The sequence below is a fragment of the Cervus elaphus genome, chromosome X (assembly GCF_910594005.1).
Source record: "Cervus elaphus chromosome X, mCerEla1.1, whole genome shotgun sequence".
In the NCBI taxonomy this organism is placed as follows: domain Eukaryota; kingdom Metazoa; phylum Chordata; class Mammalia; order Artiodactyla; family Cervidae; genus Cervus; species Cervus elaphus.
This window is the reverse complement of record NC_057848.1, coordinates 73,875,953-73,894,777: the sequence shown is the minus strand read 5'-3', so window position 1 is coordinate 73,894,777 and position 18,825 is coordinate 73,875,953. Positions and strand designations below refer to the sequence as shown.

Genomic DNA, 18,825 nt, shown 5'->3' with positions numbered 1-18,825 from the left:
CCCTCAGTGCTTTCTGTTCAGGCTTGTGTCTTTTTTTGAGTTTCCGTCTACTCCTCCAAAGGGGACTGTCCAGGTCATGCCAGGGGAAAGGTGAGCATTACAAGGTACCCACAACACAACTGGGTATAATCCGAGTGTGCGTCCCCACCTAGCAGTAGAGAAGGCCCAGGGCTGTGCCACAGTATAGCCCTTAGATGTCACCTCCATTTCTCTCACAGGAGCTCCAGGAACCGGGAGGCGAAGGCAGAGGTCTGAAGCCTGTGTCCTGAGTTCAGACAGGCAGTATCAGGATTCAAGGTGAGAGGGTGACCTGAAGTGAACCAGAGGCTCCCTATCCCAGAACATAGGGGGGACCCAGAAGGCCCCAATTCCTCACACTGTTTTGGACCCGGATATCTCGGGCTGTACTGACCACACCCTGGGGAGCCACCTTCCTTCCTCCTTCGGGTAGCCAGGGGACTGGCCTCCCAGGAGGAGCTCTCCTGTGAGGTCTGAGAGAACTCCTCAAGGGAGAGCTGTAAGTGGCCTGTGTCGTACCATCCAGGATGCATTTCTTAGCCCAGGTTGCTCACACCTCCTCTCTCCCAGAGGCCCTTGGTCCCCATCTGTACCTCTGCCTCAGTTCCGTGTCTTGTTTCACCTCAGGCATTGTGCTCGTGGTTGAGATGAGTGAGCTCAGCAAACCCGAGGAAGACCTTCAGGACCCAGGCGAGGCCCAGGGCCCTATCGAGGTGCCGCTCTTGGAGGCTGAGGTGGGGGAGTCCGCATTCCACTTGGCCTCCTACTACCCAGCATCCTCCTCTGCTCCTATGGAGGCCTTGCCCCAGGAAATTCTGGATAGGATGATAGGTAAACTGATGAAGTTCCTGCTCCTCAAGTATCGAGCCAAGGAGCTGACCTCCCAGGCGGAAATGCTGAATAAGGTCCTCAGGGATAACCAGGAGCACTTCCCGGTGGTCTTCAGGGAAGTCTCAGTGTGCCTGCAGCTGGTCTTTGGCGTGGACGTGAAAGAGGTGGACCCAGCGGAGCACATCTACATCTTGGTCCCCATCCTGGGCCTCACTTGCGATGAGATGCTGAGCGATGGGGTGGGCCTGCCCAAGGCCGGCTTCCTGGTGCTGGTCCTCAGCATGATCATGTGGTTTGGAGACCCGGCCCCTGAGGAGGCGGTCTGGGGAGCACTCAGCAGGATGGTGATGTATGTTGGGAGTGAGCAGTGTGTCTTTGGGGAGCTCAGGGAGCTTCTGACCCAAGTGTGGGTGCGGGAAGGATACCTGCGGTACCAGCAGGTGCCTGACAGCCACCCTGTGTGCTATGAGTTCCTGTGGGGTCCCCGGGCCTATGTGGAGAGCAGCAAGTGGCAAGTCATGGCATTTATGCGCAGGGTCAACCAAAGGGCTTTGAGGACCTTCCCATTCCTGTCTGCATAAGATGCGAGGGAGGAGGAATAGGGGGCCTGAGACAGAGCAGCAGCCAGGTTGTTCCTTCTCTCTGTGGTTAAAGAGGGGGTAGTCAGCTTTCTAAACTGTGAGGGCCCGGGCTAGTTGGGGGAACCAGTTTGTAGCATCTTTTGGTTCCTGTTCTCTATGATGACATGGGGATTCATCTCTGTTTTCTTTAGAAACTTTTCAAAGTTTGGTTTCAGAGTAGGCTAAAGAAACTTCAATATCTTAGATTTGTGAATATTGATCCGAGTGTATCGGATGCTACACAGTTCAAAAACAAGAGTTTTTGTAAGAGAGATGGGAAAGTCTTCCATTTTGTTTTGTGGTCCTGAACAGAATGCAATGGAATCGAAATTAGAAATGTTTTGAAAATGTGAACTTCTGTAGCAATAGTATTGTATGGAGAAGAGTTAGATACTAAAAGTAATCATTGTCAGTTCATGCTTATGGCCTTCTTGTCTGTCATTCACAATAACTAAATGATCTCAGTTAATTGAATTTTCCTGGGTTATTAAAGAAAGTAGCAGACAATCTGAGAGCCCTGCTCATTGGCTCAGTTATTCCAAAGACGTGTACAGATTCTCTGCTCCGTGAAAGGCCATGTTAACAGTGGGGACACTAGGAGTAGCAGGACACCCCCACACTTACAGCGATGGTCGAGGAGCCGCAGTCACATGAGGTCTGTCTTGGGGGTGAGGGGAATCTGTGAGACGGATCATTGCTGTGAGGTATCCTTTTACTTCTTGGATAAACCCCAGAGTGGTGTCTTTCTAGGGCAGGCAGGAAGGGGTCCTTGCTCTTGTCCCATAGCTGTTGACCACAGGGATGAAATTAGTGTTTTCTCTCCACCATCTGCTCAGAATCCTAGAAAATGTGAATCTTGCTCTTTAATACATGCCCAGTATTCCCTCTGCTAGCGTTCTTGTCTCTGCCATAGGAAGCTGATTAACAAGTACATTGAAATAACAGTTTCTTTGGTCATCTGGTCTTTATGATTTTCACTTGTGAGCATGGTCTAGCGTTCATTTGGATGAAATGAGTAAAGGGAAGCTGCAAAAGTGGACAGGACCTGCTGTGTGACGAGAATCCTGGGATCTTTTTTTTTTTTTTTCTAGTGGGTTTTGTCATACATTGATATGAATCAGCCATGGATTTACATGTATTCCCAATCCCGATCCCCCCTCCCACCTCCCTCTCCACCCGATTCCTGTGGGTCTTCCCAGTGCACCAGGCCGGAGCACTTGTCTCATGCATCCCACCTGGGCTGGTGATCTGTTTCACCATAGATAGTATACATGTTGTTCTTTTGAAATATCCCACCCTCACCTTCTCCCACAGAGTTCAAAAGTCTGTTCTGTATTTCTGTGTCTCTTTTTCTATTTTGCATATAGGGTTATCGTTATCACCTTTCTAAATTCCATATATATGTGTTAGTATGCTGTAATATTCTTTATCTTTCTGGCTTACTTCACTCTGTATAATGGGCTCCAGCTTCATCCATCTCATTAGGACTGGTTCAAATGCATTCTTTTTAATGGCTGAGTAATACTCCATGGTGTATATGTACCACAGCTTCCTTATCCATTCATCTGCTGATGGGCATCTAGGTTGCTTCCATGTCCTGGCTATTATAAACAGTGCTGCAATGAACATTGGGGTGCACGTGTCTCTTTCAGATCTGGTTTCCTCAGTGTGTATGCCCAGAAGTGGGATTGCTGGGTCATATGGCAGTTCTATTTCCAGTTTTTTAAGAAATCTCCACACTGTTTTCCATAGCGGCTGTACTAGTTTGCATTCCCACCAACAGTGTAAGAGGGTTCCCTTTTCTCCACACCTTCTCCAGCATTTATTGCTTGTAGAGTTTTGGATAGCAGCCATCCTGACTGGCGTGTAATGGTACCTCATTATGGTTTTGATTTGCATTTCTCTAATAATGAGTTTCATGTGTTTGTTAGCCATCTGTATGTCTTCGTTGGAGAAATGTCTGTTTAGTTCTTTGGCCCATTTTTTGATTGGGTCATTTATTTTTCTGGAATTGAGCTTCACGAGTTGCTTGTATATTTTTGAGATTAATCCTTTGTCTGTTGCTTCATTTGCTATTATTTTCTCCCAATCTGAGGGCTGTCTTTTCACCTTACTTATAGTTTCCTTTGTAGTGCAAAAGCTTTTAAGTTTCATTAGGTCCCATTTGTTTAGTTTTGCTTTTATTTCCAATATTCTGGGAGGTGGGTCATAGAGGATCTTGCTGTGATTTATGTCGGAGAGTGTTTTGCCTATGTTCTCCTCTAGGAGTTTTATAGTTTCTGGTCTTACATTTAGATCTTTAATCCATTTTGAGTTTATTTTTGTGTATGGTGTTAGAAAGTGTTCTAGTTTCATTCTTTTACAAGTGGTTGACCAGTTTTCCCAGCACCACTTTTTAAAGAGGTTGTCTTTTTTCCATTGTATATCCTTGCCTCCTTTGTCAAAGATAAGGTATCCATAGGTTCATGGATTTATCTCTGGGCTTTCTATTCTGTTCCATTGATCTATATATCTGTCTTTGTGCCAGTACCATACTGTCTTGATGACTGTGGCTTTGTAGTAGAGTCTGAAGTCAGGCAGGTTGATTCCTCCAGTTCCATTCTTCTTTCTCAAGATTACTTTGGCTATTCGAGATTTTTTGTATTGTGAAATTCTTTGGTCTAGTTCTGTGAAAAATACCGTTGGTAGCTTGATAGGGATTGCATTGAATCTATAGACTGCTTTGGGTAGAATAGCCATTTTGACAATATTCATTCTTCCAATCCATGAACACGGTATGTTTCTCCATCTGTTTGTGTCCTCTTTGATTTCTTTCATCAGTTTTTTATAGTTTTCTATGTATAGGTCTTGTGTTTCTTTAGGTAGATATACTCCTAAGTATTTTATTCTTTTTGTTGCAATGGTGAATGGTATTGTTTCCTTAATTTCTCTTTCTGTTTTTTCATTGTTAGTATATAGGAATGCAAGGGATTTCTGTGTGTTAATTTTATATCCTGCAACTTTACTATATTCATTGATTAGCTCTAGTAATGTTCTGGTAGAGTCTTTAGGGTTTCCTATATAGAGGATCATGTCATCTGCAAACAGTGAGAGTTTTACTTCTTCTTTTCCTATCTGGATTCCTTTTACTTCTTTTTCTGCTCTGATTGCTGTGGCCAGAACTTCCAACACTATGTTGAATAGTAGTGGTGAGAGTGGGCACCCTTGTCTTGTTCCTGATTTCAGGGGAAATGCCTTCAATTTTTCACCATTGAGGGTGATGCTTGCTGTGGGTTTGTCATATATAGCTTTTATTATGTTGAGGTATGTTCCTTCTATTCCTGCTTTTTGGAGAGTTTTAATCATAAATGAGTGTTGAATTTTGTCAAAGGCTTTCTCTGCGTCTATTGAGATAATCATATGGTTTTTATCTTTCAATTTGTTAATGTGGTGTATTACATTGATTGATTTGCGGATATTAAAGAATCCTTGCATTCCTGGGATAAAGCCCACTTGGTCATGGTGTATGTTTTTTTAATATGTTGTTGGATTCTGTTTGCTAGAATTTTGTTAAGGATTTTTGCATCTATGTTCATCAGTGATATTGGCCTGTAGTTTTCTTTTTTTGTGGCATCTTTGTCTGGTTTTGGAATTAGGGTGATGGTGGCCTCATAGAATGAGTTTGGAAGCTTACCTTCATCTGCAATTTTCTGGAAGAGTTTGAGTAAGATAGGTGTTAGCTCTTCTCTAAATTTTTGGTAGAATTCAGCTGTGAAGCCATCTGGTCCTGGGCTTTTGTTTGCTGGAAGGTTTTTGATTACAGTTTCGATTTCCTTGCTTGTGATGGGTCTGTTAAGATCTTCTATTTCTTCCTGGTTCAGTTTTGGAAAGTTATACTTTTCTAAGAATTTGTCCATTTCATCCAAGTTGTCCATTTTATTGGCACAGAGCTGCTGGTAGTAGTCTCTTATGATCCTTTGTATTTCAGTGTTGTCTGTTGTGATCTCTCCATTTTCATTTCTAATTTTGTTAATTTGGTTTTTCTCTGTTTGTTTCTTAATGAGTTTGAGTGAGCTGTGCGCCGCTGGACACACTACTCTCCACCCCGAATCACAGACAAACACCGAAATTGATATATATCATCCAGGAGGAAAACACAGAACAGCAATTCTGAGTGGTTTTCTATTCCATTTCTAATTAAGCTGCCAATTCTCTGAGGTGTCCTGAAAACAAAACAATTTCCACAAGAGAGAGGGACAGAGTCTGAGATGCTAATAACACGAGAAATAAGTAGTAGCCAGTAAAGATGCAACATCCAGCAGCGTCCCCGGATTCAGGCAGGTTCAGAAGTGTGGAGGCAGCAGAGACCCAGGTTAAGGCTGTGCCTGGCATCAAAAGGCAGGAGCGACTTCCGGGCCTAAGGAGGTGGTGAGGTCACTGCAGTGGGGGTGTGGTTGGGTGCAGGGGGCTGAAGGGGCAGCTCTCCATGCTGTGTGTCAGAGAACAATGGGAACAAGAAATGTGATTCTGGCCACATTTAAGGTAGCAGCCACATAGTCAGTGGACACTTGGAAAAGGTGGAGAATTTCAAGACCCACGTGACCTGCTCAGACTCTCCTCCCCAATACAAAGGAGATTTTTAACTGCTGCTCTTTGTGGAGCATCTGCTAGGCAGTGTGGAATTGGAGAGATGTCAGGTGTTCAGTCACCTTTTGTCTTCCTCTCTCCCTGCACACATGGGGACACGACCCTGCCAGGCCTCTTCATTTAGGAAGGCTCATATTATGACCCAGGGCCAGTGAATTTTGAGCAGAAGCATTTTGTCAACAACCATTTGTTCTGAAGGGACATGGGCACCTGGGGGTTAATCCTCAAGTCAGGACAACACACAGACATAGACCACTCTGAGTGTGGTTTCTCTTCCAGTGACTCAAACCCCTCACCTCTGACCCTTGAGAAAGGCTGCCCCACAGGGAACTGGCTTCAGGAATTCCACCCACCCCCACCAACGACCCACAGCCTGTCCCCGCCCCCCACGAGCTTCTCTGTCAGCCCCCTCTGGGCTGTGCTCAGTCTCCATCAGGAGGGCAGCAGCCAGCTGCCAAAGTCCCCTGTTGGGGGCATCTTCCTGGTGGCGCCCAGCCCTGAGGCCCCCCCACCACTGCTGCCCACAGTGCCCCCTCTCCCCCAGAACCTTGCCTTTGGTTTTGTCCTGCTTGCCCCTCATCCCCCACCCCCCACTGAGAGTGGATTAGGCCCTGGCCCTGATGACCTCATGTGTGTAACTTTATTTGGAAATCCCAGAGCAGCATCCCCTTCCACTGTGCTTCAGGTGGAGCCAGCAGGTCTTGATGCAGCCCCTGGGCACGTCTCCTCATGGGGGTCAGTAGTAGTCATTGCCATGGAAGTGCGGGGCACATCTCTAAGATCCTGAGGTGTATCAGACCATTTATTCCCTGTGGAATCCCTGTGGAGCGTGTTGGAGGAAAGTCAGGGTCTTGTGAATGTGACTGTGAGGTCCTGGCTTTTGAGCCTGAGTGTGAGAGGCAGAGGGCTGTCTGGTCAGTCACAGGCAGAGCTAGCTAGGACTTTGGTGTCCCCAGTAGGGCTGTTTGAGCAGAAGACAAGCTCTAGCAGATGCCTGGGAGGATGCTACCCCAGGCGCCAGAGGTCCCAGACTCCAGTGAGGATTCAGAAAGGAGCCAGGTAGGAGAGGAATCTGGGGCCCAGGAGTGCAGGCTACATAGAGGGTCAACAGCCCCAGAGACATGGAAGCAGCAAGCCCCTGGAGATCCCATCAGACTTGCATGGGGCTGGCCGGGAGAGGGAGGGGCGAGCAGGTGCCACTGCAGGTTAGCTGCCGCTCTGGCCTCCATGAGGACGTCCGTGCTTTGGGGCCAAGGCTGGGACCACAGCCCCAGGGGGCACTCCAGGATGTATATGTGGCAGCTCTCATGGCAGGCACTCCTCATGCGCCTTATGGGATATGACTGTTAGGTGTTGTTGGGTTCTTGCTCTGGGTACATAAGAACCTCAGGCCTTTGATTGCAAGGATGCCCAAACTGGCCCTCACCCCCAACGACTTATCTGGAGGTCGTTTCCAGGATCCAGCATCTCCTGCAGCAGCCTCTGTGTGGACACACACCACTCTGTTCCCAAGCTGATCTTGCCCAGGGCATCACAGATTGCACAGGCACCTCCCTTGGGTTAAGGATTCTCAGTGAGTGTTCTGCTCCTCTGAGAAGTCCCTGTGTTTCCTCATGGCTTCCCTGGAGGCTCAGTGTTAAAGAATCTGCCTGCAATGTGGGAGATACAACTTCGATCCCTGGGTGGGAAGATACTCTAGATGAGGAAAAGGTATCCCACTCCACTATTCTTGCCTGGGAAATCCCATGGACAGAGGAGATGCGGTTGGGGGGTGTGTGCCACAGTCCATGGTGTCACAAAGAGTCAGACACGAGCACTCACATGTACGCACAGCTAAAGGTTTGCTCTGGACCCTTGTATCCAAGGCAAGACATTGACACCTGCCTGGATCTTGACAGACCTCTGTCGCAAATAACACTGGCAGACATCTTAAAGTGGTTTTTGAGCAAGTAATGGGTTCCAGGTTTACACCTGCTCTTGGTTGGCGGCTTTTGCCATATCCAGGCAAAACATCTATGAGGTTGGATTAGGGCAGTGTTTGTGGGACTTGAGAAAAATGTGGATCCAGAGATGTTTCTGGAAGAGACCTGGTTTTAGTATATTATATGGGATTGGAGGTTAAGGGAGAGGAAAAGTTGAAGCTAATTTAGCAAGGGTTGTTTCATACATACAGGTTCCATGTGCTTGTTTTTGGTTTCCTTTCTGTGTCTTTTTTAACATACTCAGCATGTTGTGCCCAAAGTTTCCTTGCCTTTTTTATTTTGAAAATAGTCTTTATTTTCACCTTTTCCTTTGTAACCCTTTTAACCCTTGTAACCCATTATGACTTGAAAAAAAAATTGTGAGAACAGCAGAAATCTCTTATGGCCATCACCCAGTCTCCCCTATTCCTAATATCTTACAGTAATATGATATATTGATTATAATTAATAGGAAACATTGCATTATTTATTATTATTATAATTTGTTTATATTTATAAATATACATATATAAATATATATTTATATATAAATATATCTTTTTATTTATAATATATAATATATATAATATAATATGTATATAATATAATATATAATAAATATAATAGCCTGGGATTACAAGTTTGGGAGAGGAATTTTACAGATGTAAAATCCTATTCTCATCACATTGTATCAAGTGTTTATACTATTAGCATAATTGATCACTGATGATGCTCTCATTGATCATGTGGCTGAGGTAGTGCTTGTCATATGTCTATGCGATAAAGTGATCATTTTATACCCTCTTTGTATCCTGTCCTCTTTGGAAGAAAGTCACGATGTGCAGTCCATGCCTCAGGGGTGGGGAGTTATGCTCCCCTTTCTACAAGTTGGAATGTCTGCATAAACTGGAATATTTCTGTGTGGAACACTTGCCTATCCTTGTTTGTGTAATTAAGAAATTATTTCTGTTTCTCAGTATGGAATCATGGTATCTTTATTATACTTTGGGTTAAAATCCAATACAACTTTATATATTTTTATTTTCAAATTGTTCTCGGATTGGCCATTGGGAACTCTTCCTGTCATCTCCCTTTGTATAGACCTTTGTCATATACCTGGAAATGTTGCTTCCTCTTTTGAAAATTTTTTGAGCATTTCTTTTTCTCTTTTTTATTTTCACACTGTACAAGATGCTCCAGGCTCATTTTACCTATTTCCTGTCCCAATTCTAGAATCATCAATTTTTTCATGGAGCCCTTGTTCCTTTTATTATCAAATGGTATTGACAAAACTAGATCTGTGCCCTAAGTGTGCTCATTGGTATTGAAGGGTCATTGCTTCTGGGCACCCGTTGGTAGACAGGGCAAAGAATTATATGTGTACTTTTTAACCTGTGCTTATTTATATATCTAGAAATATTTTAGATGTTAATGATTTCACCGGGATGACACCAAAAACACAGGCCAAAAAAGGAAAAATATAGATAAATTGGACCTCATCAAAAAAAAAAAAAAAAAAACAAAAAAGCCTGTGCATCAAAGAACACAATCAAGGAAGCTACCATATGATCTAGCAATTCCACTCCTGAGTGTATATTCAAAAGGAAATGAAAGAAGGATATCGAAAAGACATCTTCACTCCTACATTTATCACAGCATTGTTCAGAATAGCCAAAATATGGATACAAACTAAGAGTCTGTTAGTAGATGAATGGATAAAGAACATGCAACATATTCAGGATACAGCCATGTGAGAGAAGGAAATCCCGCCATTTGCAACAACTTGGAAGAAGCTTGAAGGTCTTATTCTAAGTAAAATAAGGGAGACAGAAAAAGATAAGTACAGTTTGTTATCATTTACATGTGGAATCTAAAAAGGACAAACGGGGACTTCCCTGGCAGTCCAGTGGCTAAGACTCTGCAGTTCCAATGCAGGGAGCATGGATTTGATCCCTGGTTAGGGAACTAAGATCCCACACTGTTGTGCTATTATTGTATTATCTAACAACTTAGTCATCTGGGCGGATCCATTCAAGGGAAGTACCCAACAGAGGAAACTAAATACCCCCCAGTCTGTGTGAGAGGACCAGAAGGAAAGTCTCCTGGTAGCCAAAGAGTGAGGGCAGATAGTGGGGAAGAGCAAATATGAGCAAGGGATCCCAGCAAGTTGTAGGAACTCCTGAGTTAAACCTGAGCTGTGCATGCAGGAATCTCACCAGAGGCAGAATATCAAAAGCATGGAGAACTGAACCACTGCCCTAGGGGCAGCCTGGGCCCTGCGTGATTCACAAATACTGTGGATCTAAATATCACTGCATCAACCACAGCAAAATGCACATTTATTTCAAGCACATGGGAAACATTCATCAAAATAGAACCCTATCTCCTCAAAACAAACTAAAAAAAAATTTAAATGATGCAGAGTATGTTCTCTGACAAGAAAAGAATCGAACTAGAAGTCAAACAATATGGAAGGAGAAGAAAAGTCTCAAAACACTTGGAAATTAAACAACCATCCACAGGGAAAAGAGAGATTCTCAAGGGAATAGAAACTGCACTGGAATGAATCAAAATCAAAGGGCAATGTATTGGAATTTATGGGGTGCATCCAAATCAGTGTTAAGAGGGAAAATTATAGTATTTAATGTTTAGATTAAGAAAGAAGAAACACCTCAATCAATAATCTATGCTTTCACGTTACCTTAGAAAAAGAAAAGAAAACTATACTCAAAGCAATCTGCAAACAAACAAACCAAAAACAGAAGAGAAAAAAAATTGAAATCAAAAATAAAGAAAAAAAAATCATGGGAAAAATCTGGTTCATTGAAAAGATCAACAAAATTGATAAAACTCTAGCCAGATAAAATCAAAAAAGAGAAGACAAATGCCTAATATCAGAAATGAAATATTATCACTACAATTCTACAAGCCCCACACTAAAGATGTTGGAAGGAAAAAAAAGAAACACTAAGAACAAATCTATGTACAGTACATAAATTCAAGAACTTAAGTGGAATTTTAAAATTCTTCAAAATCCAGAAACTACCCAACTCACCCCTGAGAAATGTATAACCGTTATGGTACTACAACTATTAGATATCACATAGATATTAGATACCAACTATGGATATCACATTTTAAAATTTTCTAAGAAGAAAATCTTTAGAACCTCAGAAATATCAAAGAACTCAAACAAATATTCAGAACCAACTTTATCAGAACTCTGAAGAATTGTCAAAAGTTTGCAGCAGCTAAGCACCAAGACTGTGAGCTCCTCTGGGTCAGGGTTACTGGTCATGCTCTGTGGTCCTGGTGTCCACCATGGGCCTTGGCACTCAGTGGGAGATCAGAAAGTGTTCACTAAATAATGTCTTAGTCACGGCTCCTGCAATCTGGTTGGATCAACTCTATTTGGCCCCTAATACATGTAACAGGCCAACACGACCATAAACACAAATGGGAGCAGTGACACAAGTACATCTCTGCAAACATCTGTGGAGAGGTGCCTGACACTTACACAGCCAACAGAGAGAACTGTTTGAGCCCATGGGTAGCTTTAAAACATCCAATTTTTTTTTTTCATGAAAATCTGATCACTGTTGTGAAAGAACAAAATGATGGCAAGAAAGAGCTCATAGAATGACTAGCTGAGCCCATGTCCTCCAAGTGCTGGGAGAACAGAAGTGGCATTTAGGAGGAAATGACCAACCAGGCACAATAGGAAGGCTATTTAGGTTTGGAGGAGTACAATATTCTGATGACTTCCAGAAGTATAAAACCCAGTCCTTTCTTAAAATATCCTCTGGCACATTCAAGACACAGAGACCTTCGACTCTTCTAACAGAATAAACATTCTGACCCTTCCCTGATAGTGTATGTGTTAAATGTCAGTACACAAGAAACAAGTGCCTGCACAGTCTGAATTCTAGGCCTGGCCTTCCTGTCACTATTACACAAAAGTGAGTGTATGAAACCAGTGTTTAGTTATTCTGTTTCGCTTTTGCTTAAGTCCAAAGGACCTGAGACTGTGTTTGGTTAGCAAATCCACCCTTCCAGCAACAGAGAGGTCAAGACAGTAAGGTGATAGATACCTAAGCATAAAAATAGGCCTAAGACCAAAATTCAGATAGAAATGCAATGGTGCACATGACCATAGGTTGGAGAGTCCATTATACACAATGAGGATGCTCAGTTGGTGTTTTCAGCTCCTCATCAAGACTTCATGCTTTCCTGGGTTTGGGGCCATGATGATGAGCAGTCACTGAATGGAGTTTGATCTGAAAGAATAAAGAGAACACAGGTGAACTGAAAGTGTGTCTTATTGAAACAACTTGATGTCAAAATGAGCAAAGGATTATTCTTAGATGGGAGTTTAAATGGTGCCCTTCTTTTGAGGTATTCATAAGTACATCACAAGCAGAACATTTAAGCCTTTCTCATATCCAGTGAGGCTAGTATATAAGAAAACAGATCCAAATCCCACTCCGAAAAGGAACTGAGGAGGATGAGAGAGCCCAGGTGTGATCATGTCACTCTGCTGCTTAATTCTCTACCACCCATAAAATAAAAGGTTCCCAAGTGGCTCCAGTGAAAATGAACCTGCCTGCCAATGCCAGAGACATAAGAGATGCAGGTTCGATCCCTGGGTTGGGAAGATCTCCCGGAGAAGGAAATGGCAACCCACTCCAGTATTCTTGCCTGGAGCATCCCATGGACACAGGAGCATGGAGGACTACAGTCCATAGGGTCGCCAAGAGTCTGACATGACTGAAATGACTTAGCATGTAAAATAAGGTCCACACACCTTCCTCTGCTATTCAGGGTCCCTCTAATTTGGACACAAACCCCCATATATTCTCTATTTACACCATGGTCCCATTTATTATTTCCCATGTTGGAAGACTTCTGTTTCACTGCAGGAAATAGGGCTGAATATTTTTTTGTTGGGTTGTGATCCGTGTTTCAAGTTAGTCACAGTTAGCAGTGATTTCTTGCTGGTTATATAGGAAATTTTCCAAGTGCTAGCTTCCTCTCTTCCTTATTTCTGCATCTGGGCTCAAGAGAGGAGAAAACGTGACAAACACTACTTCAGCTAGGTAAGCAAGGTAAATATCAATGGAGATAAATCGTGGATAGTATGTACCCTTGATATAATGTGATAAGAATGGCACTTTGTCTCTCTGGTCTTCCTCCCCAAAACTCATTATCCCAGTTGAATACTTTGGACTAACTCTTCTTTTTGTGATGCCTGGATGTTGATTTTTATTAGATACTTTTCTGTATTGATGTAGGTCTGATTTTTCTCTCAATCTGTTATTGTAATAAGGCAATCCTGGGCTTATGCATTCCCAGATCCATCCCTCATTCTTCCTTGCTGTGTTCTAGATTATACAGGGGCTGAGTCTGGCAGGCTGCAATCAAACTAACCAACAGTTGGCTGCCATTTTGGTTCAGCTAACTGGAAACACCAGCAAGAGATTAGAATCCTGGAAGACAGAGCAGTCAAAGATTTTTTTTTTTCCTTCCTCTGCATCAGGTGGATTGTCCTTCAATGGTTCCATATTCTTCATGGCTCCAGCCATTCAACCATGAGGATGACCCATCATGGCTCTGGACCCTGATGAATCCAACACCCAGGTTCCAGTAACACTATCTCCTTTGTTTGTCCTGCCATCCTAGAGGTGAGTGATTTCCTCATGTTGCTAATAATTGGGTTTCCCAATTCTCTCCTGCTTGGCTTCCTAAAACTTTTGTAACCAACCCCCTGCATTAAGTTCCCCCTGTGGTAAATATTTACAGTGGTTTCTCTTTTCCTGGACAATACTTGACTGTTACATGTAGCCAATTATAATGACTGATCTTCTAGTGTTAACTCCTTTGTATTCCTGGCATAAACCCAGCTCTGTCACCAGAAGTTAAATATGTTTTTCTCTTCTGTAATTAATCATCATCATAATAAAACAAAATGCCCTGGGGTCTGAAACTTTCCCCAAATAATGTATCTTTCATCATCATCTTCACAGCATTCTAAAAAACAATTTTTACACTCACTAGTTTTGGGGCATATATTGAAAAATTCCAACAGCATAAGTAATAAAGTGATTTAGTCAACTTGTAAAAAATAATCAAGTGATATACATGGAGTTAAATAGCATGGCTTGTGCAACAGAGGCAAAATGGTACTCGAAGGGAAATATATAGCTGTAAATAGATGTATTAGAAAATAAGAGCTATTTAAATCACCCAAGAACTTCAAGAAGCTAGGTAATGAACATCATATGAAACCTTAAATAAGAGAAGGTAGGAAATAATGAAGATAAGTATAGAAATAACACAAGTACACTCATGGTTGATTCATGTCAATGTATGGCAAAAACAGCTTCAATATTGTAATGTAATTAGCCTCCATTTAAAATAATTTAATTAAAAAATAAAAATAAAATGCAATACAGAATGAAATTCTGTAATAATGAATGTAATGTATGAAATACATAAATATGAAAATATTTATGAAAAGACTTTTTTAAAAAATATTACCAGATACTAAAGAAAAAAAAACATGTAAACAATATAAGTTAAAACTGTATAAACTATAGATGACAAAGATATTTGAATGATGTAAAAGCACAGCAAATATGATTATATGATTCCCTCAAGATAAGCAAATGGTGGACAAGGAAAAGTTTCTACTTATGAAATTATTTCAGGTAATAAACTAAAACTTAATGAGAGAATTTGCAAATTACCCCTCTGCAACCCCCAGTGGGTAGAAGAAGGTGAGAATCATCAATGACTGCCAACTGAGCACAAAGGACAAGAAACACTCTGTTCTTCTTAATGGAAGTACATGGTGTCACCTAGGTAGCAGGATTGTAAATAAACAAGTTAATCAAGCTTCTACCTGTAACTACCAATTGAAAGAACTGTTGAGGGGCCAAACATGTTAAATGACATCAAACTGTTTCATTCAACGTAATTTATACTATGGAAAACTTGAAAAATACAAAACCTGTTTTTTTCACAACAAAAGCTACAAGAAAAAAAATGATTCAGGGGAAACCTACTGATTAAAAAAGACTCAAGGAACATTAAAAAAATCACAATATATAGACAGTATTTGTGATTCAAACAAACTAAAAAAAATATAAGGTAAATGTGAAAAATTACTAGATATTTGCACTTGTTAAAACATTTAAATTTTAGGAATGATCATTGTCTTGGGTTTATGTTTTATAAAAGACTCCTTGTCTTTTAGAAATGCATGCTGACATACTTAGAGATGAAACATCCTGATGTCTTGGACTACTTTCACATTAGTCCATTGGCAGGAATGTGGGGAAGGTGAGGGTTCATTGGAACCAGACCGGCCATGTACTGCAGGTGATTGATGCTGGCCGCCAAGTATATTAGGTCCCTTATACCATTCTCTACTGCTATATGTGTTTTGCAGTATCTGTTATAACAATAAAGTTTTATTATAAATATCATGCAATTAAATTTGAAATTCTGGGTGAAATGACAATTACATAAAAAAGAAGACCAAATCAGTCCATAAAGAAACAGGAAACTTTAAACAATACAAACTTTAACTGTAGTCAACACCCAAACTACCTTCAAATGTTCCAAGACAGGCAGTTTGGGTGGCCAATTCTACTGATGGTCAGAGAAAACTAATCTCCATCTTATGTAAACTCTTCTAAAGCACACACAAAAAAACTGGGGAATTATTTAACTTATTTTCCCAGACCAGCTCTCCTTGACTATAAAACCAGATGAGTACTCCCACTCCTACCATGCAAAGAACACTTGAGCACAGTTCACCCACAGAGTAGCAAATATCTTAAGCAAACGAATAGCATATTCAATATGGCAGTTAATTACATGAACAGACAGGTTATGGCTAAAGAATGAAAATATGAGTCAAACTGGAAAAGAGATCAAGTATAATTCTACAATAACAAATTAGGGGAGAACATTGAAGAATGTCAATGGATGTGGAAATAGCCTCTGAAATCAACTCAACATGAGTACAACTTTTAACAAATTGATATTAGAAAGGAACTTCCATTTCCTAATATCTACAGCAAACATGCTTATATGTGAAATGCTTGATGCATTTCCATTCAAGACAGGACCAACTCAAAGATGCATGCTCTCCCATGGACAATGCAAAAATTCCTGGAACACACAGTTAGAACTGTGCATATCAAAGGAAATAAGAAGTGCGAATATTGAAAAAGATAATATTTTGTGACAATATGGTCATCCACATAGGGAATTTGAAGAAATTGATACATGGAATACTCAATAAGAGATGAGAAAAAACTTGGTATGGAAGATTACTACAGTAAAACCAAGAGCCTTGCCACATACGCAAAGCACTAATTATTTAGAAGATGTAATTTAAAAATGCCCCATTCGAAACACAAATCCAGAAATTACATAAGAAGGCTAACAAAATATATAAAATCTTAATAGAGAGTACAACACAAATTTGTAGATAGATATGGAAAGAAAGTCTCAAATAAAAAGTCTCTAGCAGAATACCGTATTCATTTATGGGGGGAAACTGTTATAAAGATGTCAAGTCTGCTTAAATTATTTATAGATTTAGTGCTTTACCTGTAGCTCTCAAGATGGTGGTGAAGTGTAGGCTGCTGTCTCTGTTCCCAATATCAACACTGGCAAACTAAAGAAGGGAAAATGAAGCAAATGGGAAACAAATTATCGACCACAAAAGCTAAACAACAAAACGTGAGAAGCCTCTGGAGGAGACTGAAGTCTGTTTGAACAGGATAATAAAATAAAATGCAGGAGGAGAGAGTGGGGGAGTTTCTGTGGGTAACAGTGTGAGAGATTCCTGCCCCGTCATCACAGGGCCAATAGCCGCCAGACCCTTTGAGCTGTGTTCTGTCCCTCAGGCGCATCTGGAGCCCAACACACAGGGTTCCTCACACCCGCTCACCTCCCAGATGAAGAACTGAGGCCGTGGGGCTTGGGCATCTTCACAGGATCACTTGCTAGTGAGGGCCGGGGTGGGCTCAGAGCCCTGGTCTTAATTCCCCTGGAGGCCAAGCCCTTCCCACCCACACCTGGCCAAGGCCTGACCTTCTGACTTCTCATGCCTTCCACTTCTCAGTGCTACATGATGCCTCTAAGGTGACAGAAAGCAGGCCCGCGGGAGGAAGGGGTTGAGGAGAATCAGAAGCACTGTGGGGCTGCTCTGGGGTTTGCTGAGAACTGACTCTGGCGGGGACTGGCGTCTCTGTCCAGTTCCAGCGCCTCCTGCATGAGGGTGGAGCCCTGTCCCTGCTGCTGCCATGGGGCTTCCTGCCCAACTGCACCTGCCAGGCTGACCAGCTCCTCCCTGCTGCCCCTTCTGAAGGCTGCACAGGAGGATCTCCTGTCATTCCCTACACAGAGCTTTCCGACTCCCTGCAGAAGTCCTCCCGCTGTCCCAGCTTTCACTCTGGACCCCCTCTGACACCTACAGTCCCTTTACTTTGGATAGTGACCTTTAGAACCTGGTAATCCTTCTGGGAAACTTCAACACATTCTCCAAATGATTTCCCCTTGGGTGTGTGAGTACTCTGATGTGCCACATAATCAACTGGGTCTTTGGATAAAAACCTGAAGTTAAAGAGAGGGATTTTTAAAAATACCTGACATTTGCAGCCGGATTTTAATGAGGTGTCTTCTTTGAAACTGGCCACCGAACACAAGCCCAGATGAATGAACTTACTAGGTGGTCAAAACCCCAAAGCCTCCATCCTAAGTGGTAGATGAGGAAGGACCACAGAAGTAGAGCCAACGTTTTCAAGGCTGAACACTTGAAAACTGTGTGATCCTCCTCTGAGGTGAAAAAATAGTTCCTTGATAGCTCAGATTTTAAAAGAAAGAAAATAATTATCCATCTTTCCTTGGCCTCTTGACTGGTACCTGATCCACAGGAAGGTCATGGTTGTCAGTGTGCCTAACGGTACCTGGGCAGGTGCTCAGGCAAGTCCAGTTGTGTGGAGGCAGGTGACACTCCCAGGAGAAGATAGCCTTGCATCAGAAGGAAAGAGACCACTCTCAGTTGACTGATGTTACAGTCAGTATTATGGTCAGGATTACAAAGGGAGTACAGAAATGTGCTATGTGGTGACATGCAAATTCACCTGACTGACTTTTACATGCTCCTCTTTTTTTTTTTTTAATTTTTATTTATTTATTTATTTATTTTTGTCATACGTTGATATGAATCAGCCATAGATTTACACGTATTCCCCATCCTGATCCCCCCTCCCACCTCCCTCTCCACCCGATTCCTCTGGGTCTTCCCAGTGCACCAGGCCCGAGCACTTGTCTCATGCATCCCACCTGGGCTGGTGATCTGTTTCACCATAGATAGTATACATGCTGTTCTTTTGAAATATCCCACCCTCACCTTCTCCCACAGAGTTCAAAAGTCTGTTCTGTATTTCTGTGTCTCTTTTTCTGTTTTGCATATAGGGTTATCGTTACCATCTTTCTAAATTCCATATATATGTGTTAGTATTCTATAATGTTCTTTATCTTTCTGGCTTACTTCACTCTGTATAAGGGGCTCCAGTTTCATCCATCTCATTAGAACTGATTCAAATGAATTCTTTTTAATGGCTGAGTAGTATTCCATGGTGTATATGTACCACAGCTTCCTTATCCATTCATCTGCTGATGGGCATCTAGGTTGCTTCCATGTCCTGGCTATTATAAACAGTGCTGCGATGAACATTGGGGTGCACGTG

The 18,825-nt window shown here is 42.2% G+C and overlaps 2 protein-coding genes and 1 pseudogene across 9 annotated transcripts in view; all 3 read left to right on the top strand.

Annotated features, from left to right (window-relative positions):
* Positions 1–18,825, top strand: part of LOC122689843 (melanoma-associated antigen 10-like) — a 335,391-nt gene that overhangs the window by 45,541 nt on the left and 271,025 nt on the right. The window lies entirely within an intron of this gene.
* The window catches only part of LOC122689847 (melanoma-associated antigen 10-like), a 596,047-nt gene that overhangs the window by 467,379 nt on the left and 109,843 nt on the right, over positions 1–18,825 (top strand). For 6 of the 8 annotated variants that reach the window (XM_043896620.1, XM_043896616.1, XM_043896619.1 and 3 more), the window contains exon 2: positions 219–297. The exons of the other annotated variants lie outside the window; for them this stretch is intronic. The gene's annotated coding sequence lies outside the window, so the exon portion shown is untranslated. The remainder of the gene's footprint in view (positions 1–218; positions 298–18,825) is intronic. 8 annotated transcript variants of the gene reach the window in all.
* LOC122689845 overlaps positions 1–18,825 on the top strand; it is a 587,451-nt pseudogene that overhangs the window by 520,185 nt on the left and 48,441 nt on the right.